Source organism: Vicia villosa, linkage group LG3 (assembly GCF_029867415.1).
Source record: "Vicia villosa cultivar HV-30 ecotype Madison, WI linkage group LG3, Vvil1.0, whole genome shotgun sequence".
NCBI lineage: Eukaryota > Viridiplantae > Streptophyta > Magnoliopsida > Fabales > Fabaceae > Vicia > Vicia villosa.
Window position 1 is genome coordinate 205,170,951 of NC_081182.1, and position 15,989 is coordinate 205,186,939.

The 15,989-nt window shown below is 35.1% G+C and overlaps 1 pseudogene; it reads left to right on the forward strand.

Annotated features, from left to right (window-relative positions):
- Positions 1 to 4,944: 4,944 nt before the first annotated feature.
- On the forward strand, positions 4,945 to 15,454 carry LOC131659778 (putative disease resistance RPP13-like protein 1; annotated as a pseudogene).
- The last annotated feature ends 535 nt before the right edge of the window (positions 15,455 to 15,989 follow it).

Here is a 15,989-nt window from a genome sequence, read left to right on the forward strand (position 1 = left end):
TCGCGTGCCATTGCATTCAGCCGCCTCAGAGGGAACTAGGTGCCAGATTCTTATAGGCACGGATTTGATTGCATGGTTGCAAATGGCGTACATTATGACTTCTATACTAAGCAATGCGAGATGGTTCCGTTTGATGAGATAACACTATATTCTGGATGGTTGGCCTCCAGCTCGACCATTATTGTTTGTTATCTTCTAGAGCGCGTCATGCGTCAATTTGACTACGCACAGACGATACCTCGCGACCATACTGTATTCACTCTGTCGCACGCTCGCGAAAATATGAACAACAGAGTCGCCACTAATATATTTATCCCACCAAGGGAAACAAATATCAGAAAACCTAGACTAAGTAAAGGATAAGAAAAGGTCTAACGACTAGAGATCGGGTAAGAAGTCGATTACGCAAGGGGAAGGTATTAGCACCCCTCACGTCTGTGGTACTCCAAAGGGTCCACTTATGTTTGTTCTATTCTAAGAGTGTGTTATCTATAAATCTAAAGCTTAATGCAAAGGGAATGCATGCAAAAGAAAGAAAAAGAAATACGGGGAAATAAGGATTATAAATAGTTGTGCTCGCTTAGGCCCCGCGACCTAATGCCTACGTATCCTTTTCAGGAATCAGAGCGCCGTAGTTCGGCTCAAAACTTTTAGTTTGTTTTTGTGTTTTTTAGTGGACGAAGTTACATTCGCAATCTAGCATCAGGATAGCAGCTCGATGAGTGGAGTCTTATGCGTTACCCATCTGCGATCGAAAGGAAGCAACATATCCGATTAAAGGAAAGAATGCCTTGAAGGCAAGAGAGAGAAGAGAGAATATTGGTTTGTGTTTTTTATGTAACTTCATGATGAACAAAACCCAATACAAGGCTTCGCACCACTTCATTACTTTGTTTTAGTTTGAACCTTTATTAGATGTTTTAAATGTTTTTGATTGGTGATTTTTAAGGGGAATTACTTTGCAAATTGAATCACATAAGAGTGTATGTAGAGAAACATATTAGGGAATGAATCCCACTCATTTCTCTCCCATTATATAGGGATTGAGAAACAGATTAGGGAATGAATCCCACTCATTTCTCTCCCACTAAGTGATTGAGAAACGGATTAGGGAATGAATCCCACTCATTTCTCTCCCACTATTAGTGAAGTGTGATTCGCCTCTTTATTGATTAAATGTCTTAATGTTGAAAAGAAAAAGGAAATGAGAAAACTAGCCTAAATGAAGTAACTAGCCTAAGTGTTGAAATGAGAATTTCTAGATCCTAATGTTATCATGGTTTCTACCTAAAGTTGGGATTTAAGGAAACATGGAAATTAAAGTCATAATTGAAGCAAATAAGTAAGACACATGAAAATTGTACAAGAGCATGAAATAGAACAAGTCAAACTATAGTATAAAAATGGGCAAAAAATACTATCTTTTTTATATTGATAATTTTTTATGTCAAAAATATATATTAAAGGTCTAAAAATGATAGAAAAAAAGATATATTTTCATTGGATTTTATTATGAAATAAAAACTAATTCTAATAAGAAAATTACATGGGCCCAGGGGGTGCAAAATTAAACTGGTGGTGCAGTAAGCAATTAGGCGCAGGGCCCAGAGGGAAAGGCCCAAAAGAGTTTGGTGGCCCAAGATTGTTTTTGTTCAGTTTGCCAAGAATGACGTGATAGGCCACAAAGGAGACGTGATGGGCCACAAAGGAGGATGCATGGCATGGCCCAGAAGCATGTTTTTGTTATAGTTTCCCTAGCAAAAATAAAACGTGTAGTAACGGGCCTCAGGGGTGAGATAGCAAATGTGAAGGCCCATCAGATTTCAACAATTTATATTTTGTTATTGCTTTCAAATTAGACTTTACTATCTATCTCTTTAGGAACCTTGGATTGAAACCTTGAAAAGCCCCCTTTAGGAAAACTTTGGTCAAAAGTCAACCCCCATGGTTGACTTTGGCCATAAGTCAAAGTTTTGGCAAATGTTTTTTTGACAATTTCTTTTTCGAACTTGCAAATGATTCATGATGTTCAAAGATTCACTTTTCCACCCTTGCACCTCAATATCTTAATATTTCAAATGGCCTTAAGCCAATAACTTGCAACGGAGGTGAGACCCTTGATTGATGACATGCGACATAATTCCCCTCGATGAATCAACTCAGTAACTTATGAGGAAAGAAACTCCAATGGATCCATTTTCCAAACCATGTGAGGCCCTTGGCTTTAACTCACCTTGATCTCAATATCAAGTTTATTGATGAATGCATGACATGTTAGATGATCTAAAAATGCAAATTAATTGTAAAGCCATAAGCCAGTTAGAAATAAATATTATGAGGGAAAATTTTAGGGTGCAACATACTCCTATCGCCATGACCCGTCAGCAGTTAAATGAGAGGTCTTTACAGAATGGGAGCATTACAAGGTTCATGAGGAGGCTCAGGCGACGAGAGAAAAGAGCGACTAGAGCTGTGTCGAGGGGTACATCACCTGGTACTACAGAGTGTCACACTCGTACATGCTTCTCGCTGCACTTGGAGATCCTTCCAGACCAGCCCACGAGGAGATTCTGCGGACTCACCAGGCTGAGTTGGACCACACTCAAGATCTTCTTCCTCGATGTCGTCAAATAGTTGACACGGGCTTGGGAGCCATTGTAGATGGTTTATTCCCTGAGTGGTCTGAGCAGAGGCGTATGATGGATGTTATGATTAGGCTGGAAGAGAAGGCATTTATATATAGTAGACATCATGTCAGGACTGGTGGAACACTTGACGCTAGAGGCAGAGCCAGCAGAGGGTGTGGTGGACGTAGAGGCGGAGGTGGGGACAGAGGCAGAGGAGAGGCGCATGATGATGTCTGACACACAATAGTGATGCCTGTGGGTTTTTTTGATATTTGTATCTCTATTTTATTTATGTATGTTACTTTAATGATGTATTTGCCATTATGACCGACATTATTTATACGATGCAACTTTTATTGTCTACCATTTACTATTGCCTTTAAAATGCATTACTTTAATTTTACATTTTTGTAATAAAAATTGAGTTTTGGAGTTGAATGAACATGATTTGAAAATATAGTAGACTGTTCCGTAGCTACATCTACGGAACACTCTGTTTTCAACATGTTTCGTAGATGCATCTACGGAAGGATTGCTGAAATGAAATAAGTGGATTTGAACTATACAAAACTTTGTTTGTAACGTTTCCGTAAACCGTAGATGTATCTACGGAACGAAACAAATTTTTTTAAAAAAATGCTTTCGGATGTATATCTACGAAAGCATGGAGCAAAATTGAAAATTTACACGGTGGGTAAGAGATTCATCGGGTCTATTGAAAAATCCCCTATATAATTCCAACTATTAACTTATTAAAAAAATATACAAAATTCTATTTATTCATCCATACCCATTAATCATCATCTATAATTTTCTAGTCAATGATAAAGTCTTACACACTTCCTTTCCTAACAAGTGTTGGGAAGTTGCATGGTGTAGGAAGACACGTTGATCAATCATTTTTCTATTTCTTTTTCATTCTCTTCCATTTTAAACTTCATCTCTATCAATCATATACTTTGTGTGCCCTTTAAAGTTTAAATCTTTTCTCATTCCACTTTACTTTTTCAACCTCTCATTTTCAGGTTTTCGGAGAGATTTTAGTCTCCTCATATGTTTACGGGTAATTAATTTCTCTCATTTGTAAATATTAATTTTTTACTTTTATTTAAATTTACAATTAAATTCAATTTTAAATTAATTGATTTTTTGTTTTTTTATTAAAAAAATATATTTATTCATTATTATAAGTAAACATAAAACTAAAATTATTTGAATATATTTAAATAAAAATTAGCCACACCTTAAATTTGAGAATATAAAAGCATAATAGGGAGGTACAAACTTCAAATCCATTCATCATATTACTTTCTTCTTTCGAAAATTAATATTAATCTCAAATATTTAAATAACTAAAAAATATAATTAATTTTGTAAGGTAATAGAGACTAACTTTAAAAATAGTGTATATTGTCAATGTTTTTAATATGAGAAATAAAACTGATAAAAAATACTTCTACATTTTGTTGAAAGATTAAAAGTTTTTAATAGAATTTCTTTTGTAACTAATTATTAATGATATTTTTATGAATAAAGTTGTTGTTTGTAATATTTTGCACTAAGAATGCATGCTCCACTTACCAAAGACTCATGGGCTGAAGTATTATCAAATTAGATAAGATTTAACTTGGAGGTCTACAGTCTTAACATGATAGCAAAGACTTCAGAAGGAAAGAACCTCATAGTAAACCTGGAAGATATCTTGGAGTCAGTCAGAAACTACAACATGTACCTAAATCCCACTAAGTGCTCCTTTGGCATACAAGCATGCAAGTTTCTAGGTTTTATGTTAACTAAGAAAGGTATAGAGGCGACCCCAGATAAGTGTCAGGTCATCTTTGACAAGAGGAGCCTTACCAATGTTAAAGAGGTTAAAAATTAACGGAGTGGGCCTCGAGATAGTATTGGAAGAACCATAAAACCTGTTAATTGAGGAGTAATTGAAGTATGAGTTCAAATCTAACAACAATTAGGCCAAGTAAATATATAAAATGGTCAACGTTATACAATATATTATCCTTAATCTATTTTTCATGTTTAAGTGAATTTAGTAATGGCTTGTAATATAAGTAAAATATTTTTCATGTTTAAGTGAATTGATGAATGGCTTTTTCATTATTATTCTATGAACCAATGGCAATGTTGCTAAAACTTGAGAAAATTAGTAAAGTGGTACAATATTTTATTTTTGTGGAGAGAAAAACAGTAACAACATCTATGTTTATATTTTAGCAAAGAGAATAATATAATATTTCCAACACTAAATGCTACTGTTTCTGTTGTGTTCTACTGCTACATAACAATTACTACAGAAAACCTTTCATCACTGTCCATCACACTAATCTCAAATCCTTTATTTTGTGTTACAGAAAAATCATGACAGAACTTGTTGCTGGAGCATTTCTTTCGTCCTTCTTTCAAGTGTTTTTTGATAGGTTGGCTTCAAGTAATTTCACTGACTATTTCCGTAGAGGCAAGCTTGACAAGTTGGTGGAGGAACTTGAGTCTACACTAGAGTCTATCAACCAAGTGTTGGATGATGCAGAGATTAAACAATACCAAATCCCAAACGTCAAGAAATGGCTTGGCGATGTTAAACATGCTATGTATGAGGCTGACCAACTCTTGGATGAGATTGCTTCTGATGCACCATTGAAGAAGATGAGAGCTGAATCTCAACATACTACCAGTAGGAACAACTATTTTGGTTATGTTTCAGCTTTTATTAATCCATTTGAATCTCGAGTCAAAGAATTGCTAAAGAATCTAAAACATCTTGATGAGCAAAAAGATGTGTTGGAATTGAAAAGTGGATCTTTGGCTCGGAATGAAGTCGGAGTCAGTTCAAAACCTTTAGAAAGACTGCCAACTTCATATTTGGTGGATGCATCCCGCATATATGGTAGGGACGATGAGAAAAATGAAATGGTCAAATTTTTACTTTCAAACAATGGTAGCGACAACCAAACACCGGTATCTAGCATAGTGGGTCTGGGAGGGATGGGTAAGACCACCTTTGCTAAGCTCGTGTACAATGAAAGTAGGATTGAGGATCATTTTGAGCTTAAAGCATGGGTTTATGTTTCTGAATCTTTTGATGTTGTTGAACTCACCAAAGCTATTCTCAAGTCATTTCATTTTCCGGCAGATGACGATGAATCTATTCTCAATTTACTTCAACAAAGACTCCAACACGTACTAACAGGAAAAAAATACTTTGTTTTAGATGACATATGGAATGGGAATGCAGAATGTTGGGAGCAGTTACTACTTCCTTTTAATCATGGATCTTTTGGAAGTAAGATTATTGTGACAACACGTGACAAGGATGTAGCACATGTCCTGAATTCCACAAAGATATTTAAATTACAACAATTGGAAAAAAAAAATTGTTGGAGTTTATTTGTGGCACATGCGTTTCATGGAAAGAACACGCGTGAATATCCAAATCTTGAATCAATTGGCAAGAAGATAGTGAACAAGTGTGGAGGGTTGCCTTTAGCAGTAAAAACAATAAGCCAACTCTTACGAAAAAAATTCTCTCAAGATGAATGGATGAAGATATTGGAGACTGATATGTGGCGTTTAGTAGATGAGGACAACAACATTAACCCAGTGCTTAGATTGAGCTATCATAATCTTCCTTCCAATCAGAAGCGGTGTTTTGCTTATTGTTCTATATTTCCCAAAGGTTATCGACTTAAAAAAGGTGAATTAATCAGGTTTTGGATGGCTGAAGGTTTGCTAAAGTGTTGCAAAACATATAAAAGTGAAGAAGAGTTGGGTAATGAAGTTTTAGGTGATCTAGAGTCAATTTCATTTTTTCAACAATCAACTGAAAATAATTACTTAGACATGCATGACCTTGTCAATGATTTAGCTAAATCAGTGTCAGGAGAATTTTGCATACGAATGGATGAAGCTAAGGTGGAAGGTATCCCTGAAAGGAAACGTCACATTAGGTGGTCTCTTCCATTGAATGGTAGGCATGTTGATAAAATACCAGAGTCAATTTGTGAGCTTAAAGGACTACGAAGTGTGTTGCTAGAAGCCAATCATTTTATGTTGATAAGCAACACAGTGCAGCGTGATATGTTTTCAAGACTAAAATATTTGCGAATGTTATCATTTAATGGTTGTTGTCTCTTAGAGGTAGTTGATGAGATAAGCAATTTAAAGCTTCTGCGTTATCTAGACCTTTCTTTTACTGGAATTTCAAGCTTACCTGACACCATTTGTATGTTGTGTAATTTGCAAACACTCTTGTTGCGTGGCTGTATGGAATTGACTGAGCTCCCTTCAAATTTTTCCAAACTCATCAATTTACGTCATCTTGAACTTCCCTGTTCTATAGAGAAGATGCCAAAGAACATAGGAAGTCTAAATCTCCAGAACTTGGCTTATTTTATAGTTGAAAAGCAGAACGGATCAGATCTTAAGGAGTTGGAGAAACTAAACCATCTTCGTGGAAGAATTCAAATTAAAGGGTTGGGTAAAGTCATTGATCCTACCAATGTTACAACAAGAAGTTTGAAAGATAAGAAGCATTTAGAAGAAATAGAGATGACATTCGATGGCGGAAGAGAAGATATGGATGGATCAATTGTTGAAAGCAAAGTGTCTTTCTTGGAGGCTCTTCAACCAAATAGTAACTTGAAGATGCTCACCATCACAGAGTACAAAGGTAATAGCTTTCCAAATTGGGTAAGTGGTTGTCATTTACCTAACCTAGTATCTCTTACACTTGAGAGCATGAAGAATTGGGAGGAGTGGTTATGTATTGATGAGTTTCCTTTACTTAAAGAGCTTTATATAAATGATTGTCCCGGATTGAAAAGGGCAACACTGCCTCTACACCTCCCTTCTTTACAAAGGATAGAGATTCATAGTTGTGAAATGTTGGAAGTAGCAATTCCGAATGGTGATAATATCATAGAGTTAGATCTACAGAATTGTAATCATATTTTGATAAATGAGTTGCCATCCAGCTTGAAAAGGTTTGTCCTTAGTGAAAATCAGTATGTTGAGTTCCCCATGGATCATTTAGTCAACAATCCCAATCTGGAAGTGTTGGAGTTGGATTTCAAGGACTTTGTAGAATGTCCTTCTTTGAATTTGTGTTGTTATAATTCTCTTTGGAGACTTTCAGTAACAGGATGGAAGTCCTCCTCCTTGCCTTTTTCACTATACTTGTTCACCAATCTTAAGTATTTCTCCATCATTAATTGTCCAGAATTAGAATCTTTTCCTATGGGAGGTATCCCTTCCAACATGATCAAACTTGGAATATTTAATTGCCCTAGTCTTGAGCACTTGCCAGTGGAGTGTGGTTCCCTTAATTATTTGGAGATTAGAGATTGTCCATTACTTAAGGGCTTGCCAGAGGAGAGTCTATTCAACTCTCTTATAATGTTGGCGATTGTAAATGGTCCATTAGTTAAGGAGAAGTACAAAAGGCAGGGAGGAGAGCGTTGGCATACAATTAGTCACAGCCCTAATGTGAAGATTGACGGTATTCAACAGAAGGAGCAGCAGTCAAATCACTTTTTTCGAGTTGACCCAATTGGAAGAATGGAGGAGCTGGAAGACAGTCTATTATATATCACCTATATAGAATGATCCTCTATGTCACTTTTTAATGTTTATTTTCCAGTTTTCATTATCGTTGTTAAGGAAAATTTGAACTAACAGTTTATTATCAAAGAGGCCACTGCATAATAGTTGTTTTTCATTGATGTCAGCTATGTTCAGCAGTTGTTGAATTAAATTGTATTTTGGTACATAGCTCTCTCCATTTGCTATGCTATGTTCATTTTAAATGTCAAAAGTTTTGTCTAGCATAAAACTTCTACAGTCTAATTCAAGTATATCTAATCATCTATCTTTCACAAGTGTTAGATAAGTCTTATTTTAATAGATTATTCATAAGTCATAACACTAGTTATTTTTCATTACTGTCAATTATGTATCACAGTTATGAGTTATGTGTGTTTCTGCTTTAGAATAAATATAGAAACAAAAAGACATATTACTGACAATGATTATGGGATATTTATAGTAACACAATCTTTACCTAACAGTTAGCACAAAATCTCGGTGCTTCTTATTTGGAGATTTGTAATTGTCCATTACTTAAGAAGAAGTACCAAAAGGAAGGAGACATATTCCTTTGGTGTTCATAGTTTGACTGAATTGAGCAATAGAAATGAAATGTTACCGCAGGCAAGTACAACCTCTTTCTTACATGCCAAGACATACCATATGCGTAAATAAATGAAACTATTTTCTACTTTTCTGTTGTGATTTATGAACCACCTTTTCAAATTCCATTACATAAACCAACTTTTCACATTCTATTGATTCAACAATTGCTTGATTTGTGAATACTGGTAAATGTTTAACTATCTTGTGACCATTCTTTGTACAGCATTACCTTCAATTGTTTTGTTGCTTTGTTAAAATCTGGTTTAGTGGTGTCTATTATTATGCTTCATCAGTTTTGAGAAAACCATATACAAAATATTGCATAATTATTTAGGTGTAAGGATAAATTTGGTAGAAAATCCGTGATTGGCTTCAATGGTTATTTTCTGAATTGAGGGCTAGAAATGACATCTTTGTCAGAGGCAAGTACAATCGACGTGTTCATTTTTTCTTAACTTTTGTATTTGGCACAATAATAAAACACTATGTATTTGATGCTGAACAGTGGCAAGTCTATGTGACTTATTTAGATGGTTGATTGTTTTTTCCTTATAAAATTTAATAGTTATGGTGGAATTGGAATACTTATATGGCCTTTGCATGTATGCTGATTACCAAAACTGATGCAATCATTTTTTATTCGATTTTCAAAAATGCAATCAGGAAGATTGTTGATTACGTTACAGTCAAGAAATGGTTGAAACGGCCCTTTCATGGAAGGCCTTGTATTGTATGCTGAAGGATACCTTCCCATGAATATTGTATGCTACACAGTGAAAAAATTGAAGGAAAAATGTGGTGAGAATATTGCAGAACTTGAATTTCAAAGCTTTCGGCAGTTACTGCATTATTTCTTGGTGGCGAACTGATGTCGTCCATAACTGTAACTGAAGCAATGTGGGAGTTGCTGATACATGATTTGAGTATCACGCGTGTCATTGGAGCAGATGATCAGTCGAGTGATGACATGTTTCAACCAATGATGATTCAGCTTTACGTGAAGGAAGTAGTCCCCCAACGGAAACAATCAAACCAAAACCTAAGATATGCTCATCTGTCACTCAAAAGGTTCAAAATCGAACAATCAAACAATCTTTTTGATTGCATCTCTGAAAATCGAATCCAAAAGTTAGGCTGATTATCAACAATCTTCTCGATTACAATCATTTTTTTACATGTGGATGTTTGATTGATTTTTCCTTATAAAATCCAATAGTTATGGTGGAGTTGGAATTTTGTCTATTCATAAAATGATCCTCTATGTCCCTTTTTAATGTTAACTGTCCAGTTTTCAGTTTTGTTGTTAAAGTAAAATTGAATTAACAATCCATTATCAAAGGAACCACTGCATAACATAATAGGCCATCTTCAGTTCTCAATTTGTCTGTATTGACTTCAAGTGTAACCAATTATTACTCTTTTACATGAATTAATATTCTTCATTTTCAAAACCATCATTTATCTTCATTAGCACTATAACTATTTCATTGTTAGTTATTAAATATATTGCCAAATATGTCGTATGTATATCTTATCATCTATCTTTCACAAAAATTATTAACTTTTTTTTTTATCATTGATAAAAGTTCTCTCTCTTTCTCTTAACAACACATAATCATCACCAAAACGAATATATAGGTCACCTTTATTAACAAATTTATGCATTGCCTGTAACAACACTAGTTTCATTTTGTGCTGTTTTGTGAATTCTCTGATCTTGTTTAAGTGCCAAGATGATGCCAAAAATCATTTCAATATCGTCTTGCCTTGAACCTGTGAGACAATTATCAAATAAATCCCAAAATGTAGCACTGATGTTGTTTGTCAATACACAATGGTATATGGCATATGTCACATTAAATAAAATACCCACTTTTCTTAAAAGGGTTTACCTACATATACCTCACTCTTTCTATATTTCATAAATAAATAAAATTCAAATCCACACCTAATATGCATAAACAAGTCAAGTAGTAAATGGTTTTTTTTATCAAACTTATATGTCATAGTGATGAATGTTGTGAACAGAGTGCAAGTGGTAGAAGATTGAATAATAAATAAATCAACATCATGGTTGATCATTTTGCTTCTCTTCTACAACCACTTCTTCCTTCATTCATTCAACATTCTCTCTGTTTGGTGATTGATCTCAGTCTCATTAAGTGAAAACAAGCTTCGGTAACTCTCTCATTCTCTTAATTTTATATATTAATCATTTTCATTTTCAAGCTATTTTTGCTTTACTTTCTAATGTTTCTTAATTTCTACTTCTCTAGTAAATATTTTCTCATGTTGTTGAATGCAGTATAGGGCAAGCAACAAAAAAGATTTAGACATATTGATCCAGGAATTATCGTCCACAGAGATGGAGAGATGCCATTCAATAGTTTCTATGGTTTCGAGCTTTGGATTGAATGAGCAAAAAGTATACAAAGATATAGACAGGAAAAGAATAAACACATTCTTAGAAGAGAAATAACTTATCAGGAATGTAAATATATTCACTCTTCACAAACATACACTTACCAACCCGTTATAATCAACCTACGATACTCATCTATGTCATCACGTATCTCTCACATAAGCGTCCATCTCTGGAGCACAAACGAGATCATCTCACAACTAAGGTTATCTCTAACGCAAAGTCACGAGAACATCCATATTCTTGCGTCGGCGATCTCTCGCGCGCCGCTCAAACACGAAAGCATTAAGAACAGATACAAACAGTGAATGCTAGCTCTAAATCTATCTCTAGAGTTCAGAACCAACAGATAATCATCCTAGATAAGGATTCAAGAAGTTTATCTCTAAAGCAACCCAAATCCCCAGCATAGAGCAAAAATCCAGGATAACATCAACACAGATTCGTAAAGCAAGTTAAATATAACATTATAATCGGTAAATATACATAAGATTCGAGTAACTATACAAACAAACCCAACACAAAAGAAATACACAAAGAATAGAAGAGATAAACCAAACATCTCGCGGGTTGTCAGCTCCGGTTGATGAGAAATCCACCTCCGATCTTCCAAGTGCATGACCCGGTGTTGTTTTCTAAGCCAATCCTACTCTAAGAATGAAAATGATGGAGTTGGAACCAAAAACTCTCCAAAACCATACCCTAGAAATGTTACAAATGAAGAAATATAAACACAATTTCTGCTACGGCCGCTTAGCGGCCAAACTTCGCTGAGCGGACTACACGTATTACAAAAATATCAAGAACAGTAAACAGGCCTCCGCTTAGCGGCCAGAGCTGCCGCTTAGCGGCCAGGAAAATTGGTTCGCCCCTGGAAAGCGCGCTTACACGCCGCTCAGCGGCGGTCTCTGCACAAATCTTGCTTATTTGATCCAAAATCGCGCAATCGGAGCCGTGCCTTCGACACTTTATTCCTCGAGGCTCCAATAAGCATGAATACCTATAAAAACAAAGGAAAAACTATTAAACGGTATATAAAACATATAAAAACTAAATAATGTGAATATATACACAAAAGTGGGGATTTTATTACAAAAACGGAATGAATAGAATCGATAAGTGCCACAATTATATACTCAAAATAACAACATTTTGGCACTTATTTGTGGCGTTTATCTGATGGGGACAACAACATTAACCCAGTGCTGAGATTGAGTTACCATAATCTAACTTCCAATCAGAAACGTTGTTTTGCTTTTTGTTCTATATTTCCCAAAGGTATTCGTTTTGACAAAGATGAATTAATCAAGCTTTGGATGGCTGAAGGTTTGTTGAAGTGTTGCAGACAAGAAAAAAGTGAAGAAGAGTTGGGTAATGAAATTGGTGGTGATCTTCAGGCAATTTCATTTTTCCAAAAATCAACCCACTATAACTTTGACATGCATGATTTGGCTAAATCTTATTTTGACATGCATGACCTTGTCAATGATTTAGCTAAATCAATGTCGGGAGAATTTTGTATGCGAATGGACACATCTAATGCGGAAGGTATCCCTGAAAGAACACGTCACATTAGGTGGTCTCACTCTCTTCCAATTAGTGGTACATGTGGTAATAAAATACCAGAGCCAATTTGTGAGCTTAAAGGACTACGCAGTCTGTTACTAAAAGCCTAGCATTCTATATTGATAAACAACAATGTGCATCGTGATATGTTTTCAAGATTAAAATATTTGCGAATGTTATCATTCAATGGGTGTGTTCTCTCAAAGCTAGTTGAGGAGATAAGAAGTTTAAAGCTTCAGCGTTACCTAGACCTTTCTTTTACCAGAATTTCAAGGTTACCTGACACTATTTGTATGCTATATAATTTGCAAACACTCTTGTTGTATAGCTGTGATAAATTGACTGAGCTCCCATCAAATTTTTTTAAACTCATCAATTTACGTCATCTTGAACTTCCCTATTCTTTAAAGAAGATGCCAAAGAATATAGGAAGTTTAAGCAATCTCCAGACCTTGGCTTATTTTATAGTGGAAGAGAAGAATGGATCTGATTTTAAGGAGTTGGAGAAACTAAATCATCTTCGTGGAAGAATTCAAATTAAAGGGTTGGGTAAAGTCATTGATCCTACAGATGTTACAGCTGGAAGTTTGAAAGATAGGGATTATTTAGAAGAAATAGAGATGAGATTTGATGGCGGAAGAGAAGATATGGATGGATCAATTGTTGAAAGCAATGCATCTGTCTTGAAGGCTCTTCAACCAAATAGTAACTTGAAGAAGCTCACCATCAGAGAGTACAGAGGTAATAGCTTTCCAAATTGGCTAAGTGGTTGTCATTTACCCAACTTAGTATATCTTAAACTGGAGGACTGTGGATTATGTTCCCATTTGCCACCACTTGGGCAGATCCCCTATCTCAAGAAGCTTTATATTTCAGGCTGTCATGGAATAAAGATCATCGAAAAAGAGTTTTCCAACAATAACTTCAAGTCTCTTGAATTTTTAAGTTTGGAGAGAATGAAGAATTGGGAGGAATGGTTATGTATTGAAGGATTTCCTTTACTTACAGAGCTTTTTATAAAAAATTGTCCCAAATTGAAAAGGGTACTGCTTCCACACCTTCCTTCTTTACAGAAGCCGGAGATTATTAATTGCAAGATGCTGGATGTATCGATTCCCAATGGTGATAATATCACAGAGTTAAATCTGCGGGAATGTAATCAAGTTTTGATAAATGAGTTGCCATCCAGCTTACAAAGCTTAGTCCTTTGTAGTAATCAGTATGTTGAGTTCTCGGATCATTTAATCAACTGCCCCTTTCTAGAAGTGTTAAGGTTGGATTTCAAAGACTTGGTAGAATGTCCCTCTTTGAATTTGTGTTGTTATAATTCTCTTAGGAGACTTTCATTAAGAGGATGGAAGTCCTCCTCCTTGCCTTTTTCCCCACACTTGTTCACCCTTCTTAACTATCTAGAGTTGTCTAATTGTCCTGAATTAGAATGTTTTCCCATGGGAGGTTTCCCTTCTAACTTGACCAATCTTGATATAGTTGATTGTCCTAAATTGAAAAGGGCATCATTGCCTCTACACCTCCCTTCCTTACAAAGGATAGCGATTTATAATTGCAAAATGTTGGACGTAGCAATTCACAATGGAGATAATATCATAGAGTTAAATGTAGAGAGTTGTAATCAGATTTTGATAAATGAGTTGTCATCCAGCTTGAAAGAGTTCAGAGTTGATGGAAATTAGTATGTTGAGTTCCCCATGGATCATTTAATCAACAATCCCAATCTGGAAGTGTTGGAGTTGGATTTCAAGGACTTTGTAGAATGTCCTTCTTTGGATTTGAGTTGTTATAATTCTCTTTGGAGACTTTCAATAACAGGATGGCAGTACTCCTCCTTGCCTTTTTCACTACACTTGTTCACCAATCTTAAAAATCTAGGCATCCATGATTGTCCAGAATTAGAATGTTTTCCTATGGGAGGTTGGCCTTCCAACTTGACCGATCTTGAAATATCTAATTGTCCTAAATTGATAGCTTCGAGAGAGGAGTGGGGTTTTCTCCACCTCAAATCTGAAGGTCGGATATCTATTGTCAATTGTCCTAGTCTTGAGCACTTGCCAGAGGAGTGGGGTTCCATTTCTCGTTTGGATATTGAAGATTGTCCCTTACTTGAGGAGAAGTACCAAAAGGAGGGAGGAGAACTTTGGCATACAATTAGTCACATCCCTTCTGTGAGGATTGACGATATTGACCAGCATTTGATTGGGGCAGAGGAAATGAGGTAAGTACAACCCATGAGTTCAATTTTTTTATTAATTTTTTATTTGCCATAATAATAAAACTCTGTTTGAATTTGATGTTGAACAGTGACACTGACGAGTCTATGTAAGCCGATCCAATTGGCAGACGTTTCCGGATGGAGACATGCTGAAGTTATTTATTTAAATGTTTGATGTTTTTTCCTTATTTATGGTGGAGTTGGAATGTTTAACGTTAATTGTCCAGTTTTCAGTTTTGTTGTTAAAGTAAAATTGAACTAACAGTCCATTTTCAAAGAGGCCACTGCATGATATAATAGGTCGTCTTCAGTTCTCAATGTCTTTGTACTGATATTTTTCATTGATGTCAGCTATGTTTACCAGTTATGAGTTATGTTTAGCAGTTCTTGAATGATGTCAGCTATGTTTAGCAGTTGTTGAATTAAATTGTATTTTGGTACATAGCTCTCTGCATTTGCTATGCTATGTTCATTTTAAATGTCAAAAGCTTTGTCAAGCATAAAACTTCTATAGAGTCTAATTCAAGTTTCTTCTGTTTCTCTTGATATCACTTCCACTACATTTTGTTAATACATCATATGTTGTAGCTTACTAAAGTGCTCATTTGAAATGATGACATAATAATTAAAACCATTGAGACAACTCTATGTCAAGAACAGAAGGAAGTTAGAGATTTATCATGGAAATTCAAAGGCATAATATGTATCAGAATGTCACATTCTTGAGTTTTGCTTTCAAAGATAGTATGTACAAATAATGGTAAGTTTTCTGAACATTTTTTTTTTTTTGTGTAAGCAATATGGAATTAATACGAGAACTAAGGGTTCTCGAAACCTGAATATGGAATTAATCTGAACATTCTTCTTCTACCACTATTACATAATTGAAATTTATTAATATTTGAAATATGTTATTAAATTAACTTTGCAATATTTGAACAAG